Source organism: Trachymyrmex cornetzi, unplaced genomic scaffold (genome assembly GCF_001594075.2).
Source record: "Trachymyrmex cornetzi isolate Tcor2-1 unplaced genomic scaffold, Tcor1.1 scaffold299, whole genome shotgun sequence".
Classification (NCBI taxonomy): domain Eukaryota; kingdom Metazoa; phylum Arthropoda; class Insecta; order Hymenoptera; family Formicidae; genus Trachymyrmex; species Trachymyrmex cornetzi.
Window position 1 is genome coordinate 609,209 of NW_017297680.1, and position 12,715 is coordinate 621,923.

General features: G+C 33.2%; 1 protein-coding gene across 1 annotated transcript in view; it reads left to right on the forward strand.

Moving 5' to 3' along the window:
* Positions 1–12,715, forward strand: part of DIP-lambda (Dpr-interacting protein lambda) — a 164,994-nt gene that overhangs the window by 88,923 nt on the left and 63,356 nt on the right. Inside the window, exon 2 of the mRNA XM_018509354.1 lies at positions 12,282–12,410. The gene's annotated coding sequence lies outside the window, so the exon portion shown is untranslated. The remainder of the gene's footprint in view (positions 1–12,281; positions 12,411–12,715) is intronic.

Here is a 12,715-nt window from a genome sequence, read left to right on the forward strand (position 1 = left end):
TAATAAGTAGACACGGTGAACGACGAGCGGAGTTCATAAAGAATAATCTATCCATTGGCGACACCTTTTAATAATAATACTTTAATTAATCATTTTAATTTTTATTAGTAACAACGGTGAACGACGCAACTGTCGTCTGAATCTTAAAACTTGGACTGATACTTTATTTCGTTGTAATCTTTTTGGATCCGCTTCAATCACACAATTCAAACGCAAAAATATTACAATAATTATAACGAAATGTATCGCAACAATCGCATTTATAGAATCAAATTTCTATAAGTACTTTATATTAAATACGAGATTAAATATTAAAGTAATTTATTGAAGCTTTATTTTCATGGAATGTTCACATAAAATTTAATTCATGAAAATATGACGATTGCAAATTGAATAATATGTTTTATATTATAACAAGTATTTGATTTTTCGATCAGAGTTTGGACAGCCATTTTATTTGACACGTTCTCTGAAATCAGGAATTCCATCACGCGGGATTTCTCTTTTGCAGCGAGCGCATTAATGCAGATTAGATGCGTGAGCTCTTCCGAAATTCCGCCGCGCATTCGACGCAGTCCGAATGAAAAATCATGAATGAAAAATCCGTTCAAGAGACAGTCGCAATCTTCCCCGTCATCAGGATCTTCCTTCAGCGCGCGCTGAATCGAGATCCGGTTTCAAATTCGCTCAAATGTCGTCTCTCAAGCTGCGACCGGTCGAAGGATTTATTTGAGAGGATCGGCGCTTCCTGCCGTCTCATCAGCAGCCTCGCACCGGAATCTCACGATCCCTCTTGTTCCGGGATCTTCCCATCTCCGGCCGCATACTCAGCCGTCGTGACTGCGCAAAGTTACAACGTCATTCTTATTTGTTAGAGCACGACGAGTAGCCGTGAAGTTCGAACACAGTCGGTGAGCTCGGCGTGGAGTGTTGCATCCCGGAAGTTAGATAAGCGAAAGACGACTGATGCTGAAACCAGCTGGGACATCCCTGGGTCCAAGCGAGATGTACTTTGCTGTCAGCCGGCCAGCTTCCGCTACCCGAAGGCTGGTCGACTTGGACGCGAAATTAGGACGACGAAACGAGTCGCTAAATCATCGATGCATGATTATGGTTACTTTACTATATTAAGAATATAATTAGGAACAACGTTAAACTGATTGCCGTAACATCCGTTTAACTTTGCAACGCTCGATTTGAAAGAAGTGCCGGAAATTTTTGAAAAATTGTACACGTAAAATTATAAAAATTCTTCTATTCTAGAATTTACTGTAAAATAAAGAATTCCATTGGAGAAACAATAGGCGTTAGTTAGATTTACGTAAAAAAATATCAATATTTAATATCGACAGTAAAATATGAAACAAAATCTGAAGCGTTTAATATCCTTCCGTTTCCATTAAGTGTGCAGAATCCTATTAGTATAACGGCATTTCTTTGTAATCACCAGAACGAGAGCTTTACTTTAACGAAGTTTGATCGAAAATCAATACTCGGCGTAACGAAATTTCTATGATAAAATCAAGTTAGAGATATCCAACGAGATTTGTCATAATAAAATCTTAGTGCAAATGGAATTAATTCGTATGTAATTAAACAATGAACAATTTAAAAAAGAAAATCTTTTTTTGAAAAAAAAAATTGTTTTTAAATTGAAATTCACATATAACTTAGATTTTTCTGTATTTAAAAATTATAAGAAGGAATATCTGTACTTTTATATAAAAAAAATGCAATGAATGTATATAAAGTCGTATTTTTAAATAAGGCGGTATTCTAGCATTGCAGATTTTTAACCCACTAAGGTTTCCTGCTTAGCGAAAAACATCCGTGCTTAGTATCATAAAGTAATCATAAAGCGCGCCGGAAGGACTGCGCTTTCAATGAGTTTTCATGTGTAACATTACGTATATGTCATATAATATATTTACATATGTATACTGTTATATGAGATGGGCCAGAAAGTTGAATTGAGACGCACGAAGGTATGGACCCAAAAAGAACTCCAGGCGATGTTTAACGAGCTTCCTGCCGTCTCGGGACATCAATTCAATGCATGGCATTCAGATACCTCTCGACGAGAAATGAAAAGCCTGGGGACCGACATTGACAATCAGCAGCTGTGGCCATTGTCTCACAATGCGTTTCCGTTGCACGGTCTTTTTAGTTTTTAATAATAAAGTCACTGGTTTTTTTCCCTCGAAATTCCATCGACTTTTCTGCAAATACAAGAATAACCTGAGAATAATTGTTTATTTGGAATAGAGACGTTATGGCAAATATAAAGTCGATAAACATTTGTATGTAAGAGATACACAGTGAGTGCAAAAAGTACTATCTTTTAAAAAAATGTTATTTTTTAAAGTAAATATTTATTTATTAACAAAGATTAAAATACATTGTATTTTTCTCAAAATTATTTTATCTAAAAAAATGTGTAATAATTAAAACATTATCTTAAAAATTTTTAATGAAAAATTATATTATTTGGGCGTACACAAAAAGTATTCGTACTGTCGAAAAATTGAGCTTCTAAGACCAGGAACATACAAAGCTTAAACTTTTTATTTATACTAAGACAAAACGAACGTATAAAACTGCTAATTGATATTTATTTTATACAAATAAAGTTTTTTTAATAAAAATTTTTCCTCTACACGAATACTTCTTGCATTCATTGTATATCGCAAGTTATTAGACTTGTATTATAAATATTATCTCTTGGCCACACTACTTCAACGACTACTTCTAATTGTATTATAATTTTTATCGCTTCAATTATGTTAATTAGGAATATTCTTCATTACGCGAATATCTCATTTACTGTAATAACGAATGTTTTCAAGTGTTTTCTTATTTTCACGCAACGCTGTATTTAAATGTTTCTGCTTTAATCGCGCAACACTATATTATGCGAAGTTAGTACCGATGTATGAGAATGCAGAAAGCACCCTAAAACCATTAAGGACAGTCATTCTTCGCGCAAATAATGGGGAACGTTTCGATTTGCGTTATTATGAAGTTGTATCCTTGAGGATACGAGCGGAGTACTTTTATTGCGATCGTAGCTAGGTTCCCCTGCGCTGCGGGGGAATCAATAACAGGGTACAATAAGTCCTGAGAAATAATAAAAACGTATAACGCATTCTGGACGGATACTCGAGGCGCCCGTGGTCATTGCAAAATTAATTCCCATGCATCTCGCGTTGTCCACTATCGCCCACACTCACATACATACATATACACGCGAGTACGTTTATTTTCCGTTGTTTCACTCTTTCGGGATTCGATTGGAGCAATTTTACGCCTATAATTCAGCTGTTAATTCATACTTCAGATATTATATACCTATACTTTTTTTTACATGAATAGATAATAATATTGTATAATTAGCATCAACGAAGTGAACGACCAGTCATCATTAAACTCATGATTGCGTTTTTTGTATTATAGTAAGACGATTTTTAGATTTATGTAGAGTTTTCTCAAAACTGCGATGCATCAGAATATGACGCGCAAAATACGCCCCGAATCTCAAGAAATTCAAGTTTGTTTAACACGATCGGATAGCGTATATTCTCGGCATAATTATTGTTCCATAAAATTGACATCCGGTGCTCCATCGCGTAACACAAGAAACGCACGCATGCGAGTAATAGCTTTGAAAAGTCCACGGACTCTCTACGGTCCCCTTTTCCTCCTGAACATGCCGCTTTATCGCGGCGATCTAAAATTACCAGAAATTATGCAGAGCGCGAGCCATCTGTACAACGGCGCCGCATTGTTTGCGCGTAAAGACCGCGTGAGTGGAAATATTATTTTTAATCGCCTCACACATCGTCACGTAACATGCGCTAAACAATAACCTGGGGAGGAAGAGGTCCCTCACAGCAATGCGACGCTCGCAATGGCCAATATATTCCATCCGAATAAAACGTAAACACGAATTACGGCGCGATTGATTGATTTAACGGTGCTCTTTAATAGTAATTAATCGGTAATTTATCGCTTTCCAGTCGATTTGCGTAAATTATTCCATGCAATCGTATATTGTAAATACTACAGGATACACAGCATGCAAACTGTGAGCTAAATGAAATATTTAATGTCACTCGACATTTGCGGTTTATAATCGCTATAATAGTAATGACGGATCAATTGATAGAAATAATTTTTGTTTATAAAAGGTTTGGACTCAACCGTTGCGTGACATAGAAGAAGATACGTAAAATTTAATTTCCATTCAAAAGTGATTTAAATGAAATATTTGTAAGTCAAATTAATAATTTATCAAGAACATATTAATTTTGAGATACCTTGAAGGATTAAAAATACACGGTTTCATCATTTATCGCAAAATCTCTCATTATCTTATTTTGAAAATTATCCAAAAATTTGCGCGTATGTTCTTGTTTCATATTTTATTTTGTTTTAATTTTTGGTATTGGCATATACTTACGAGGCCTGTAAAAAAACATCATTAAAGTATTTAAAATACAAAATACTGTCAATTTTAATATTTGAATAAAATACAAAATATACTTACAAATTTTTCTATTTGAAAAACACTTTGAATTACAAAATACCTTTTTGGTTTTTTAATTACAATAGTAGGTAATGTTAAACTTCCTTAACGAAGCTAATTGTAAGTACTACAACATTACGTGGAAGTTTTATTTCACTTGCAGTTTCTATAGAAGAAGCACACACACACACAGTCACTTTTATTTCTTTATAACATGTACTCTTTAACGTGTGTACTTTAGACAGGACAAAAAATATTGAAGTATTTCCCCCTCTTATGTTTTTCTTCCTTTCTGGCCTACCACATCAACCTTCTTGCTTAGAATGTCGAATTTATATTGTCTCCGAATTTATAATGTCTCTGAGAGATATGAGTCTATTTTCACTCTCATCGCATTGTTTTAAAATATACGATTTTTATATTTTATATTGACACACATCCATGAGGTATTTATTCTCTTTTAATTTAGCTGCTACTAAATTAAATATATATATATATATATATTATGTTTGTATACATCACACAATTTCAATTCTTATTAATGGTTTTTATTGTACATTTTTTATTATATACTTTTTTATTTCTATTCTTTGTTTCTTAGTTTGTATTCTCATTACTATTATTGATTGCTTATTTATATTACAATTTTGCATTATATTTGTACTTTTTAACAAAAACAATTACGTGTGTGTTGTCTATACTCTATATACATAACCGGAGGAATACATTGTTTATCATAACATCATTCTTATTACAATTACTGCATGCTGAGCGAGATTATTGATAACTTTAATACTGCGATTACTGCATACTGAGCGAGATTATTGATAATTTTAATACTGCGATTGAGAGCGAATTTTAATTTTTATATATGTTCTATTTGTAATATATTCATTGTTATTTTAACATTGATAATGATCCAATAGGGATCGAAACGTTTGTTTTTGTTTTGTTGTTTATTGCCGGCAAATTAAAGTTTTATATATTTTAATTAAATGACATGTTTATTTATTAACGTTTTCAATTTTTAATTTTTAATGATTATTCTTAGACTCGTAGCCTTTTCTTTTTCTGTTTTATTAAAGTATTTAAAATTCAAAATACTTTTATGTGCTCTGCTGAAATACAAAGTGATAATTTATCAAAAACATAAAACACAAAATACAAATTGTATTTCAAATATACTGTATTTTAAATGCAAGCATTTGAAATATATCCAGCCCTGAGTATATGTACGTAGACAAATTATGTGTGATATCTACGATTATAGAAAATGTCCTATTCTAAGGGTAAGTACGTACGTAGGCGAGATGCGCGTGACAATACGACGCGAGCATGATATCATTTTATATCGCGTAATCATGACGCGACTCGAACGTCGTATCATCGGCATTCGGCGCGGACACGTGAATACGCGCTTGATTACTCATTTGCATTTTTGATTGTACGACTGTAAATCAATTTAAAGCCGTGCTTCCGCGCTGACAGCACTCATACCATAATTTAGCGCGCTCCATCGCATGCATTTCGTCGCGATTGTCCGAGGACGTTATCCTTCGTTAAACATCGATATTTAAGGTGAACGGCCTGTCGGCCATTAGTCTGTACGCTAATGATAATATTTTGAAATAAATTTGTTTCGTTATTGAATGGCTACACGGAGAGAATTTTCTCTTAGAATTTAGCCTGAAAATCATTATAATAGTGGGACAACATAGTATTTCAAAGAATTGTATATGAGTTTCTTTAATTTACTAATATGTGTCATAATAAGATATGTAATATATTTTATTAATTTTACTAAAGGGTATAGTAAAATTTCAACATTTTAAAATATGTTACGCACAGTTTATAATTCTTTATTATTTTAAAAGAATAGATGCTAAGTAGTCATGAATATATAAAATAGCTTATACAATTTTTACCATACAGCATGACATTTTTAATCTGATTTAGTCGCTTATAATTTTACCATGTAACATAGTAATTGATCGACTGTAATCGATATTTATCGGTTATTTTTGTTGTCGAGTGTGTCTCTAGTTACGTTAGAACTTATTCACTTCAAAACATTTTACAATCTGCATTATAATGTTTACTACATTATTTATAAAAAGTCTCTTGTTATATTTCAAAAAATCTATCGTTACTGTTAATATTTCATTATTATCAAGTTGTCCCAAGCTTATTACCAAACATGATGAAATTTGTAATGAATTTTGTGGTAAAAATAACGAAAAATTCTCTCCGTGTATTAGATAATATTAATTGCTATGTGTAATAACTTGTCACGTGAAGTATAATAAGGGTTTTAATAAGCAAACATGTTCTCTCTTTATTAAGAATATTACATTAAGTATAGATACGTCTTTTTGAATATAAATTGTGTGTTAAATATTGTATGTGAACGTACACTGAGAAAACAAGTTTGTTCAACGATCAACTAAACACATTTAGTAGTTTACAGATTTGGTTAATTCAACAAATTTTATTTAGTCGAATTTAACCGTGTAGTCTTCTTAATAAACTGTTCAATGTTAAGCAGATTATGGTTAAATTCAATTAAATAAAATTTGTTGAATTAATCAAATCTGCAAACAACTAAATTTTGAACAAAATTTTTTCCCAGTGTAATATATTTTTTACTAGATATTTGAATAATAAAAATGTTTGTCGATACGTTTTTATACAAAACTTACGAATTACACTAATCGCATATATAAACTTACAAATCATTTAGATTTTTTAATATATACATGTTTGCTATACAATAAATATCATTATACTTCGCAATTCTTATTTTTGCATTAAAACACAATTCAATATTTCAACTGTTGTATTGCAAATTGCCAGGTAGAATGTGGCATAATAATACTGCGGGAAGAAAAGCAATATCGTTGCAGTATCAGCTGCTTTTATTTGCAGCGGAATGCACTTTCGTGTATCGTAAAATATATCTTGAACGTTTGGCCTTTCGTCTGAGACATTTCGGAATATTACATTAGCGGCGGTTAGAAGAGAATCTCATTGAAATGCCGAAGGGAACATAAACGTAGCAAACGTCGTGACGTGCTTTCTTACTATTAAAGCTAAAATAATATTTACACAGTTCTTGTTCATGATACTTAATTAGGTATTCGGAATATTAAGCTTAAAATATCAAAGAAACATTATGAAATAAAATAATTTTTCTACATTAAATGAATAAGAAAATGTAATGCAAAAATGAATTATTATTCATTTTCATTGCATTAGTATAACGTTTTCATCGGAAGCAATTTTTGTTTAGTTTGTCACACTATGCGACTCGATACATCATAAAAAAAGAAATGAGAATTGGTCAACGGATAATATCAATTTTCTATCCGCTTCTTTGTAGTGATTTTACTAGTAAGCAGATGGAAAAGCGGACAAAGCGAGAAATAGATCCGCGTGCAACGACACGAAAGTATGGATTATCGGACTATGGAATCGAATGAAGAGACGAATCGACAAGAGAAAATAAAAGAGGGAGAGGGAGGGAGTGAGAATAAACGCAAATATCAGGAAACGAAAAAGTGCTCGATCGAGAAATGAAAAATTGAAGATGCGTCGACCGAGAAGAAGATGACAGCAAAAATTCGCAGAGAAAATTCGAAAATGACGAGAATATCAAAGAGAGAATGATGTCGAAGAAACTGAAATGCGGAACACCAAACGTCGGAGAAAACGTGGGAGATTACAAAAGAGAGAGAGAGAGAAAGTATAAGAAAATAAAGAATACAGAGGTGGAAACGTGCGCGAGGCATTTAACGTTTACACGCGGCTGTTTGACTTTTATAATACTTGAACACGATTTTTGTATTACACGAATAAAGTCGTGCCGGCTGGTCATATTTAGCGCTAAATGCGGAATGCGAATGCGAGGCGAAGGATAAGTAACGTGACGGGCAAAGATACGATAAAAAAAAGCAGCGAGGCGAAATTCGTGGATAAAAGCGGAATGGAATGTAACGCGATGAAAGAATGGAAATTCGTTCGCTTGACTACGAATCTCGAGCAAAAAAGGGGTAAAAACGAGGAGTAATAAAGCGAACGGTCAGCAACGGACAAAGCCGTCTATCTCAAACTCGTGCAAAAATTAATCGCGTAAAATTAAATTGTAGAAATTATTAGAAATTTTTTCTAGTAACGCTTTACAACAGAAAAAAAAAAGCATTTGCCTTTTATGCAAGTGTATTGCATAAAATATGTGAAAGAATTAGTACAAAAGCCAAGCGACAAACAACAACAGAAGAAAAGAGCAGCAAAAAGGAGGCAAATAGAAGGAATGTAGAGAAGTAATGAAGAGAAGAGAAGGAAATGACTGTTTTTATCTCATAAAAGTACACCGGACGCAACTTGCTGTACATCTTAATATGATCACCAAGCATAAAGCTATATCAAAAGCCGTGGAAAATTGGTTAGAAGTAATTGAATGGTTTTACGTGACCACATATTATGGCTACTTCGAGATGGGGATTGCTATGGTTACTGTAACATGCACTGTGGTAACATTAGAAATTTATTTGCAACACGACGCTTAATTATAGAGCAAGTAATGTGAACTCAACGGAACAGAGAACATCAACGGTAATATACATTTTAATATGCGCTATGTTGGAAAAATAGTTATTTCATATCTGGGAAATGCGAAACAATGATTATCTTGAAATATTGAAGCTTTTATATCATACGAAATATTCACTTTAAATTATTGAATAATTAACTTCTTGACTTTAATAAATTATATTTTGTTTTTTTTTTAAATATTTTTATTTCTTCCACATAATTAAGACCATAATTTAGATTCCTCTGATACACGCACTACGCTGATTATACATCTTTCTAGTTTTAAACATGACTACCTTTATATTCTTAGTAGAGCCGTAAGCAATCGCATTAACATCCAGTACGGTAAGCAGGGTTAATTAAGCATTCTCTTTTCATTTGCAGTCTAGTAGTAAGACGGAAAGGGAATAGGAAACAACAGTGTCAATCCGACTAACTTGAATAATCTCAAATTAATTATAATCCGTCTGGAAATCTCTCGATTTCGTATGTGCGAATCAGTCTACTCATCGAATTTACATCGGTACCATGCTAGAGAATTAAATATTCTTATACTTAATTAAATATTCACCCTCTATTTACACGAACAATAAAATCTTGCAATTATAATGGATCTTGCTTACTTTTATTAAGTAGTGCGGCGCGCGTAGTAAACTATTTTATAATTTCACAGTGTTGGCCGTCCATCTGCAAAATTTCTCGGCTTAACTTTTTCAAATTTTTTTTAGCGACAACAGATACCTACTTATTATTACTTCACAGTAAAGTATAAGTCAAATCAGTTGACCGTAAAAGGTTAAAGGTCATTAAGATTTTCAGTAATATAGGGCAAACTAAACAGTTTAACTTCTTCAAATTCTGTCATACTTCGACATTTTTAACGAAGTTTTTCCAAGTTAGTTATTTCCAAGTTAGGTTTTTACGCTACTTACACTCTAAAGTCCAAGTGTGTAAAAAGACTAAAAAGTGACTTCAATATATATGTGTTATTTAGTTTTCTGTGTAAAAACAACAATATACTACACGTTTAAATGTGTAAATCCATATTTGTATACAACAGTACCAGTGTGTTATTTTTATACGGAAAACCAATCACTAATCATTGAATTCACTTTTTTATACATTTGAATTTGCTGTGTAATTATATCCGTTGCAAAGGATTTATTTTTATTGTAAATATTTTACGCTGATACCAATAAACAGCATTACTGCGCGAAATATCGTAATCGGTCGGTGCGACCAATTCAAGCCGTTTGAAATCAACTATATTCGATTAAAAACTTTTCAGCTTTGTATAACTTCTTCCGCGAGAGCTATCGATAGCAATATAACTAGCGAGGAGGGGTTTAATTAACACGGAGATCAGGTCAGGCAGTCGAATTGGAAATTACTGGCACGGAGTCGCGGGTAAGGTTAATCCCCGGAAAGCCCTCAGCTCACCCCGCGAACTAGAGTTGGGATGAGATAGGGAGAAGGGGGTGAGATAAAACGAAGCGACTCTCCATGGTTCGAGACGCTCCGAATTTATAGGTTGTAGTTGTAGTTTTCGAATGTGCCGAGGCGACCACCACCTAATTTGTATCTGAGCGATAAAGGCGACTTTAAATATGCAGGAATCCGTAACTGCATGCTTCTTCGCAAAATGCGAATGCACCGCATGTGTGCTGATACTTTGGACGAACTCATCGAGGAGCGCGGATGTTCGCGAGTTGAAGATTTATGACCTCGATGATCTATGTGCGGTAACATCAAACTGATTGATAGGAGAGAATCGGCGTTTTATTTTATTTCTGCTCTTGTCGGACAGACGTGATGTTTAAACTGGGAAAACATGTTTCGCGAGATTTTCTAGAGTAAATATCTAAGAAAGTATAATTAAATGGAAAATGTATTTTATAAATTATATTCAAGCGGAGAAAGAAGTTAAATTGAATTTAACATACTTGCAAAGTATGAAAAACATGTGGTAAATATTTTGTATATCTTATAGGTATATATTCATATCTCAAATTACTTATATCACAATTTTTTTCATGGAATTTTTTATGGATATCTCTTATAATTTTGTATGTAGAACTGTTACATATTATAGCTTTCCTACACTATAATGTCTCATATTTTATAACAGTTTAAAAGTTTAAATATTACATATATATATATATATATATAATATTTATACATTATAATTTATATAATAATGTATACAAAAATTCATTGAATCTTAATTCTTGTCACAGATATGAAGAGCGGCATTTATTAATGTTTCATATATAGGACGCCATGTTCGCTTTTTGAAGCGATTAAATCTTATGATTGACAGCTGGCTCACCGAAAGTAAAAATTTTAGCCGGGTAGACCGCAAAGCTTTACTGTGGTTTGAAATACGGGGTTTTCAGTGGCGAGAGATTCACGTGCACGCGCCATCGTACGCATGTCACGCGCGTTCAAAAATATTGGGCGTGCGGTAAAAGTGCAGCCCGACCTAAATACCAGGTAGAACCGAAATTTCCGGATTAAATTTTTCGCCGGCGGATTGAGGTTTCGCGTTCGCAATTATTGAAGAACGGCATACTTAGTTTTTGTCCCTACCGTACATTACCGACAGGAGAGAGGTTTTAGGTCGCGTGAAAGAATAACGTTCCAGGCTCATCAAAAAAAAAAAAAAATAGTGGATTTCTCTAATTATTATTTATTTAATTTAAAATGTTATAAGATATGAGACATTATAGTGTAGAAAAGCTATAATATTTAACAGTTCTACATACAAAATTATAAGAGATATTCATAAAAAATTCCATGAAGAAAATTGTGATATAAGTAATTTGAGATATGAATATATATAATGCATAAATAAAAAATTAAATCTGTAATTAATTATTTGTTATTAATTAAGATTAATTCCGATAGCATAGACTGGCATAGAGCAATGCGTAAATGATCTTTGCTATCTAAAAACAATTTCATGGACATACAGAAAAAATGCAATACAACATATAGAAAAAACGAATAAAATTTTAAATACATAAAATAAATCTTGCATTGCTACGAATACCTGTCGCTATCAATCAAGATTAATTCTGATAAGTTCAGAGCAAACTTTCTATCTGAATACATACATTAATAATCTCATGGACACTCAATGTAGAATTGTTTTTTGTTCCAGCAGGTCAGTATGAACAGGAAAGTGTTCTTAGCGACAAACGAAACGAGAAGCTAAGAACGCATGCCTAAATTAGCTCAGGAAGCGGATAACTTGCTGGTAAGCGGCTAACGGGTCACTTCCAGGGGATAATAGGTAAGTTCAGGACGTAAGCGCCTCGAGTATCTGCACTGCGGAGAGAGGAGATCTCGGGAGTAGGATTTAAATATCATTTGAAACGTTGGAGAGAACATAACTATCATTCTAATGAGAAACCTTCCGCGCCAGTTGCGACAGCTTAAAAATCTCGCGTGGCACGACTAATTAGTTATCGACCGGCAAATCGCACTCCCACGCTCGATGAGGGGCTGTTTCGTTGGCTCGAAAAACGAGACGTCGTTATCAAGCTCACGCGCTGCGGAATGTAATTTCAAGAGTTTAATAAAGCTAGAGAGAGAGAG